At 56.8% G+C, this 8,447-nt stretch overlaps 1 protein-coding gene across 1 annotated transcript in view; it reads left to right on the top strand.

The window, feature by feature from the left end:
• The window catches only part of TBCD (tubulin folding cofactor D), a gene marked incomplete at its 5' end in the record, with an annotated part of 150,420 nt that overhangs the window by 10,170 nt on the left and 131,803 nt on the right, over positions 1-8,447 (top strand).

Here is an 8,447-nt window from a genome sequence, read left to right as displayed (position 1 = left end):
GGCACCGCCCTCCCCTCTGGGTGGCCCAGCCGGTGGTGTGGTGGGGAAGGAGGCTGGGCCCATATGGCTGACTGTGCCGTTCAAGTCCCAGACCCTGTGGCTTGAAAAACATGCTAGGCGCTTGTGCATGTGTGGCCGAAGTCCCAGAGGAGAATGGAGACGGGGTTGCAGTGTGGCCCTCCTCCCTGGGGCTTTCTCGGTGTCTCTCCGTTGAGTAATGTGCCCTATAGCAAATTAAAAAAGAGGCCTCCACTGTGGTCTGTGGGTGTCATGAGTGGTGGGTGCATAGACACCCCCAGACAGGCAGCCTGTGTGGGCCAGGTCCGGCCGTGGTCTCCTTGGTGGGCTCGTGAGGTGGCCGGCAGAGCAGGCCGAGGGTGTCCACGTGTGATCCCATGAAGCTGCTTGATGAAACACGGGCACAGAAGACCTCGGTTTCTCTGCATTACTGTCACATGTGACACATGGTTGTAAATCCGTGTCAGCTGAACTACGAGATCTGTCACCCGTGTTGGCGACAGCTGAAAGCCGTTGGAAATTACTGTCACATGTGACACGTGGTTGTAAGTCCGTGTCAGCTGAAGCACGAGATCTGTCACCCGTGTTGGCGGCAGCTGAAAGCCGTTGGAAAGCCATGGCTTGTTTGCCAGGAATGTGGTCAGCACCGTTTAGGGCTGCTGTGTGTCTGCAGGGTTTGATCCTGCGCAAGGCGGGAGGGAAGCTCGGTGGCGGCGGTGGGAGCATCGGTGTGCTGCCCGAGAAGCTCCTGCCAAGCTGAAGCCGGGGCCTGCCAATGCGGGGCTGGCTTTTCAGACTCAGGGAGGGCACCTTGCCTGCGAGGGCAGAGCTCACAGGGCAGAGGCCCAGGGAGTGTAGAGTTCTTTCCGACTGTAGTCCCGTGTTTCAGAAGACACGATGTGAAGTCTAAGGGTAAGCCCTCGGTGCTCGCACCCCTGCGGAGGCTGCCAGGTCGGGGCCTGTGGGCCCTCGCAGGTCGGCAGCTCTGTCGTCCTGAGTTGCATTGCCTTTCCCAGATGCCGTGGACGTCTGGCCTGCTGCCCTCCTGGTTGTCTGCAGTCACCGTGGTCACGCGGCCCACATCCAACTTTGACCCATTGCCAGCAGCTCTTGGGTTGGAGTCCCACAGCAGAACGAGGAGCGTGGGGTTTAAAGCACAGTTGTGGGCAGGGTGGAGCGGTGGAACTCCCCTTTCTCTGTTGAGCAGCTGGACGAGACTGCCAAGGTTCGCCGACTTCACTAATGGGAAATGACACTGCTTGCTGTTTTGCCACCAGCGGTTGAGGGGTTAGTAGGTGTGAGTTCGTTTCCGGGGTCCTGCCGGGGGGCAACAGCTCTGACGCCCTCTGGGAACAGCTGGGGAGATGCTGCAGGGCCGTCCAGTGCCGACGGGCAGGTGTCTGCAGCCGGGCGCCATTTCCTGCTGCGTGTTCAGGCTGATTCTTGGTGTGAGACTGGACTGTGGCAGACGCTGTACCTTAGCACGGTCCAGACTGGCAGCCTCAGGGGAGGCGGGGTGGGTGGCACATGGGCGTCTGTCTGCTCAGCAGGTTCATTTTCTAGTTCTGCATGAGGAGCGGCCTGCGCTCTGCTCTGGGCTGCGGTGCCCTCCTGCTGTCGCCGTTTCTGCTGACTGTGAGCTTGGTCACTGGCTGCCTCTGGGTGACTCCTGATGGTCACGTTGTTCCCATATTGAGGCCTGAGAGCCACCTTGTAGAGCTCTGAGTAGAAAAATATACCTTTGTTCTTATTTTCTTAACTTAAAAAGGAGCAAAATTTTAAAATTATGTTAGCAAGATAAGCTCCACGTAGGAAAGTTGAAACAGAAGATCAGTAAGAAAAATGTCTGATCCCGACTGATGCGGGTGCTGGCCCGTCCCTCCGCTGTTGCCGTGGGGACAGGCACCGCACGCGCTCATCAGCACCGTGTGCTCAGTTTTCTGCGATCCCTGATGGAGGCGTGACTCGCGCCGTCGCCCTTTCCCCTGAGCACGGTGTGAAGATCAGCCTTGGTACGAGCTGGCTTCGGTGTCAGGCTGTGTCCTGTGGACAGGCCTTTGGGGTGGACTTCCTGGGTCGTGGGACAGCGTTGCTGGGCTCTGCACACCTGTTGCCAGGTGGCCCTGCCAGCAGATTGCCGGTGCACCCCACTGTGGTGCCAGCACTCGGCCTTGGCAGCACTGGGCAGCCTCAAGGACGCCCCACTCCAGATTGGGGTGAAATGCTGTGCTGTCCTCTGCAGATACTGAGGCGGCTCTCCCTGATGGTGAGGGTCACCCCACGCCTGCTGCAGGGCCCAGCACCTTTGAGACCTGGCTGGGCGCCTGCAGGTCCCGGAGCCTGTCCTCTGCCAGCATGCCTGCTCCCTGCAGGAGGACGTGGGGCTGGTTTCCCAGTAGCTGGTGGTCTTTTACTTTATTTTCTACTGCAGTTTATTATTTTTAAGCTTTGAAGTCTTAAGAGATTTAACAAGAAGTTGTTTATTTTTTCTACTTTTTATTGTTTAACACAAAATTGCTAATTCTTTTGGAATTTTTTTATTTGAGGAATTATCAAGTTTATTATTTTTTGGGGGGAGTTTTTGCTATAGGGCACGTGTGCTCGCTGGAGAGACAGAGACAGACAGAAAGTGAGAAAACACCTCCCAGAGATGGCTGATGGCCATGCCACAGTCCCTTCTCCTCTATTCTCCTCTTGGGATCTTGGGCATGCATTACACATGTACTCGGCGTGAGGTGGTTTTTTTTTTTTTTTTTTGAGAGAGATTTTTGCTATAGGGCATGTGTTATTGCCAGAGAGATAGACAGAAAGTGAGAGATCACCCCCTTGCGAGGATGGCCAGGCTGCAGTCCCTTCTCCACTCTCCTCCCGGGATCATGGGCACGCACGCACACGCACCTGGTGTGAGTTTAAGCCACTGGATCCAGGACTCGAACTGCAGTTGCCTACAAGGGAGTCCAGCGACACAGCCATTATGCTAACTGCTGGTCCCCCATGTTATTGTTTGTTTATTTTTTTAATTTGGTACTTGGCATGAATGCTCATAAGAGAGAGAAAGAGAGAAGGTAAATGGGACATGAACTGCGGTCGACCATGAGAGTCCAGTGATACAACCACTGTGTCATCTACTGGTCCCCGAATGGATGGTTCTTAAGCCCAAATTATGAGAGAAGGACAAGGGCTACTCTAGAGATCCTGGTAGAGAACATGGGGGGTACTCTAGAGATCTCTGTAGAGAGGAGGACGGGGGTACTCTAGAGATCTCTGTAGCGGGCGAATGGGGTGTACTCTGGAGATCTCTGTAGAGAGGAGGACGGGAGTACTCTAGAGATCTCTGAAGAGAGGAGGATGGGGTACTCTAGAGATCTCTGTAGAGAGGAGGACGGGGGGTACTCTGGAGATCTCTGTAGAGAGGAGACGGGGGTACTCTAGAGATCTCTGTAGAGAGGAGGACGGGGGGTACTCTGGAGATCTCTGTAGAGAGGAGACGGGGGTACTCTAGAGATCTCTGTAGAGAGGAGGACGGGGGGTACTCTGGAGATCTCTGTAGAGAGGAGACGGGGGTACTCTAGAGATCTCTGTAGAGAGGAGGACGGGGGGTACTCTGGAGATCTCTGTAGAGAGGAGACGGGGGTACTCTAGAGATCTCTGTAGAGAGGAGGACGGGGGGTACTCTGGAGATCTCTGTAGAGAGGAGACGGGGGTACTCTAGAGATCTCTGTAGAGAGGAGGACGGGGGGTACTCTGGAGATCTCTGTAGAGAGGAGACGGGGGTACTCTAGAGATCTCTGTAGAGAGGAGGACGGGGGGTACTCTGGAGATCTCTGTAGAGAGGAGACGGGGGTACTCTAGAGATCTCTGTAGAGAGGAGGACGGGGGGTACTCTGGAGATCTCTGTAGAGAGGAGACGGGGGTACTCTAGAGATCTCTGTAGAGAGGAGGACGGGGGGTACTCTGGAGATCTCTGTAGAGAGGAGACGGGGGTACTCTAGAGATCTCTGTAGAGAGGAGGACGGGGGGTACTCTGGAGATCTCTGTAGAGAGGAGACGGGGGTACTCTAGAGATCTCTGTAGAGAGGAGGACGGGGGGTACTCTGGAGATCTCTGTAGAGAGGAGACGGGGGTACTCTAGAGATCTCTGTAGAGAGGAGGACGGGGGGTACTCTGGAGATCTCTGTAGAGAGGAGACGGGGGTACTCTAGAGATCTCTGTAGAGAGGAGGACGGGGGGTACTCTGGAGATCTCTGTAGAGAGGAGACGGGGGTACTCTAGAGATCTCTGTAGAGAGGAGGACGGGGGGTACTCTGGAGATCTCTGTAGAGAGGAGACGGGGGTACTCTAGAGATCTCTGTAGAGAGGAGGACGGGGGGTACTCTGGAGATCTCTGTAGAGAGGAGACGGGGGTACTCTAGAGATCTCTGTAGAGAGGAGGACGGGGGGTACTCTGGAGATCTCTGTAGAGAGGAGACGGGGGTACTCTAGAGATCTCTGTAGAGAGGAGGACGGGGGGTACTCTGGAGATCTCTGTAGAGAGGAGACGGGGGTACTCTAGAGATCTCTGTAGAGAGGAGGACGGGGGGTACTCTGGAGATCTCTGTAGAGAGGAGACGGGGGTACTCTAGAGATCTCTGTAGAGAGGAGGACGGGGGGTACTCTGGAGATCTCTGTAGAGAGGAGACGGGGGTACTCTAGAGATCTCTGTAGAGAGGAGGACGGGGGGTACTCTGGAGATCTCTGTAGAGAGGAGACGGGGGTACTCTAGAGATCTCTGTAGAGAGGAGGACGGGGGGTACTCTGGAGATCTCTGTAGAGAGGAGACGGGGGTACTCTAGAGATCTCTGTAGAGAGGAGGACGGGGGGTACTCTGGAGATCTCTGTAGAGAGGAGACGGGGGTACTCTAGAGATCTCTGTAGAGAGGAGGACGGGGGGTACTCTGGAGATCTCTGTAGAGAGGAGACGGGGGTACTCTAGAGATCTCTGTAGAGAGGAGGACGGGGGGTACTCTGGAGATCTCTGTAGAGAGGAGACGGGGGTACTCTAGAGATCTCTGTAGAGAGGAGGACGGGGGGTACTCTGGAGATCTCTGTAGAGAGGAGACGGGGGTACTCTAGAGATCTCTGTAGAGAGGAGGACGGGGGGTACTCTGGAGATCTCTGTAGAGAGGAGACGGGGGTACTCTAGAGATCTCTGTAGAGAGGAGGACGGGGGGTACTCTGGAGATCTCTGTAGAGAGGAGACGGGGGTACTCTAGAGATCTCTGTAGAGCTGAGGAAGGGGGGTACTCTAGAGATCTCTGTAGAGAGGAGGACAGGGGTACTCTAGAGACCTCTGTAGAGAGGAGGACAGGGGTACTCTAGAGACCTCTGTAGAGAGGAGGACAGGGGTACTCTAGAGACCTCTGTAGAGAGGAGGACAGGGGTACTCTAGAGACCTCTGTAGAGAGGAGGACAGGGGTACTCTAGAGACCTCTGTAGAGAGGAGGACAGGGGTACTCTAGAGACCTCTGTAGAGAGGAGGACAGGGGTACTCTAGAGACCTCTGTAGAGAGGAGGACAGGGGTACTCTAGAGACCTCTGTAGAGAGGAGGACAGGGGTACTCTAGAGACCTCTGTAGAGAGGAGGACAGGGGTACTCTAGAGACCTCTGTAGAGAGGAGGACAGGGGTACTCTAGAGACCTCTGTAGAGAGGAGGACAGGGGTACTCTAGAGACCTCTGTAGAGAGGAGGACAGGGGTACTCTAGAGACCTCTGTAGAGAGGAGGACAGGGGTACTCTAGAGACCTCTGTAGAGAGGAGGACAGGGGTACTCTAGAGACCTCTGTAGAGAGGAGGACAGGGGTACTCTAGAGACCTCTGTAGAGAGGAGGACAGGGGTACTCTAGAGACCTCTGTAGAGAGGAGGACAGGGGTACTCTAGAGACCTCTGTAGAGAGGAGGACAGGGGTACTCTAGAGACCTCTGTAGAGAGGAGGACAGGGGTACTCTAGAGACCTCTGTAGAGAGGAGGACAGGGGTACTCTAGAGACCTCTGTAGAGAGGAGGACAGGGGTACTCTAGAGACCTCTGTAGAGAGGAGGACAGGGGTACTCTAGAGACCTCTGTAGAGAGGAGGACAGGGGTACTCTAGAGACCTCTGTAGAGAGGAGGACAGGGGTACTCTAGAGACCTCTGTAGAGAGGAGGACAGGGGTACTCTAGAGACCTCTGTAGAGAGGAGGACAGGGGTACTCTAGAGACCTCTGTAGAGAGGAGGACAGGGGTACTCTAGAGACCTCTGTAGAGAGGAGGACAGGGGTACTCTAGAGACCTCTGTAGAGAGGAGGACAGGGGTACTCTAGAGACCTCTGTAGAGAGGAGGACAGGGGTACTCTAGAGACCTCTGTAGAGAGGAGGACAGGGGTACTCTAGAGACCTCTGTAGAGAGGAGGACAGGGGTACTCTAGAGATCTCTGTAGAGAGGAGGACGGGGGTACCCTCGAGAACACCGTAGCGAGGAGCACTGGGGACTCTTGAGCACCCTGTCAAGAGCCGGGGTACACTCGCGACCTCTGTCGAGGGCCCCCGAGGCAGCTCTCCTCGTCGGCGTGCCCTGTGGTGTAATCTCTTGTGCCGAGGAAAGCAGCTTAGGACTCGGAAACCTTTCAGTGTGTGGAGCGTTCTACGTGAGAGATGCTTTGTCCATTTTCTCTGGTTTCATCTGTGAACACGTATTTCTTTTCTTGGTGAGAAAAATGTAAACAGCTTTCTGGCTTAAAGCTTTCAAGGAGCTTTCGATTTCTACCTCAGGTTGAAGCTCACTTCAGGGTTTCATTCCGGGTTGGACACTGGCCCATCTGCGGGGAGCAGGCCCAGGACCATGCTGGAGTCGTGTAGCAGCCCCACTCTGTCCAGGGTGGCCCTGGGGACCCTGAGTGTGCAGGCCACGTGCACGCACCTGTGATCCCCTGGCTGGAGTCTGGGGAGGGTGGCGGTGTGGCGAGGCCATGTCAGGGTACCTGTCTTTGTCATGGTACAGGCAGAAATGAACTTTGAAAAGTCAGCGATGGACTTTAGGAGGTTAAGGTGGCGGGATCCCACACTGCTGACTGTGGGCTTCGAGTCCTGGGCCTCATGGCTAGAAAACCATGCTGGGCGCGTGTGTGTGTGCGTGTCCAAAGTCCTGAGAGGAGAGCGAAGGGTTTGCAGTGTGGCCATCCCTCCAGGGCTGGCTCAATTCCTCTCCCTCATTTCTGTCTCTAGCAAGCACACATGCCCCAGAGCAAAAAATGAAGTAAAATAAAATGAGTGGACTTCAGTCGGACGCGTGTGCACAACGCAGCCCTCCTGAGTCCCCAAGCTCCCCCCACCCCGCTCAGACACGCGTGTGCATGCTTAGTGCTTCTGCGGCCCTAAGCGGCCTGCTTAGACATGCGTGGCTTAGACACGCGTGTGCAGGGTGCAGCACTCCTGCATCCCCGAGCCGCCCACTCAGACACGCGTGTGCAGGGCGCAGAGCTCCTGGGTCCCCGAGCCGCCTGCTCAGACACGTGTGTGCTCAGCCCAGCGCTCCTGCATCCCCGAGCCGCCCGCTCAGACACGCGTGTGCTTGGCCCAGCGCTCCTGCCTTCCTGAGCTGCCCTGTGGGAGGTGGGAGACGGGGCTGCTATGGTTGTGTGTATGGAGGGGAGGGTGGCTTATGGGCCCAGGGCCCTGGCGCAGCGGAGGTTCAGGCCTAGCAGGGGTGAGGACTCAGCAGGGACACAGTGAGGGTGTAGGCCAAGGTGTGTGTCGCGCGTGTTCGGGGTCAGTCTGGCTCAGCCGTGCTGCACCTCCGCACCGTGTTCCCGGGTGAGGCGCAGCACAGGCCCTGGGGCCCAGCCGTGAGGCTCAGGAGCTCTGCCGCTCGGCCCTGTCTGCACCAGCGGCTCCAGGACACCCGGACACGGTCATCAGCGCGGTCTTGTCCCCCAGGGAAGTCCCAGGGCCTGTTGGGCAGAGCCACTGGAGCAGGATCTCCCGGGAGGGCAGGACTTCCTGCTGTGCTTTCTAGCCAGTTGGGGTGTTGATGCGTGTACTGCGGTCCGTGGGGCGCAGGAGAACAAGCTCTGAACCCCGTATGTTCCCAGAGTTCCCTGGGGGACTCCGTGTGCCCTCTCGGCTGCGCAGGAGCTTCCTCCCTCAGGATGCCGCTGGGCCTGCTCCTGAGCGCGAGCTGACGCCATGCTGGGGTCCACAGAGGGGGTCCACCGAGGGGGGTCCACCGAGGGGGGTCCTGGCAGCTCACGTGTAGCTAGAGAGGGCTGCTGTCATCGCAGCCGGCTGTGCTCACTGCTCCTTCCCCCGGAGGGACACACAGCACTGGAGTGAGTGGGCATCTTCCTGCCTGAGTTCTGGTAGTGTGGATGGGGAGGGGCCTGGGGGAAGGGCCCTGGGGGATGAGGAGGGGCCTG

This window comes from Tupaia chinensis, unplaced genomic scaffold (assembly GCF_000334495.1).
Source record: "Tupaia chinensis unplaced genomic scaffold, TupChi_1.0 Scaffold000159_1, whole genome shotgun sequence".
NCBI lineage: Eukaryota > Metazoa > Chordata > Mammalia > Scandentia > Tupaiidae > Tupaia > Tupaia belangeri.
The sequence above is the reverse complement of the archived record's forward strand: the minus strand, read 5'-3'. Positions and strand labels throughout refer to the sequence as shown.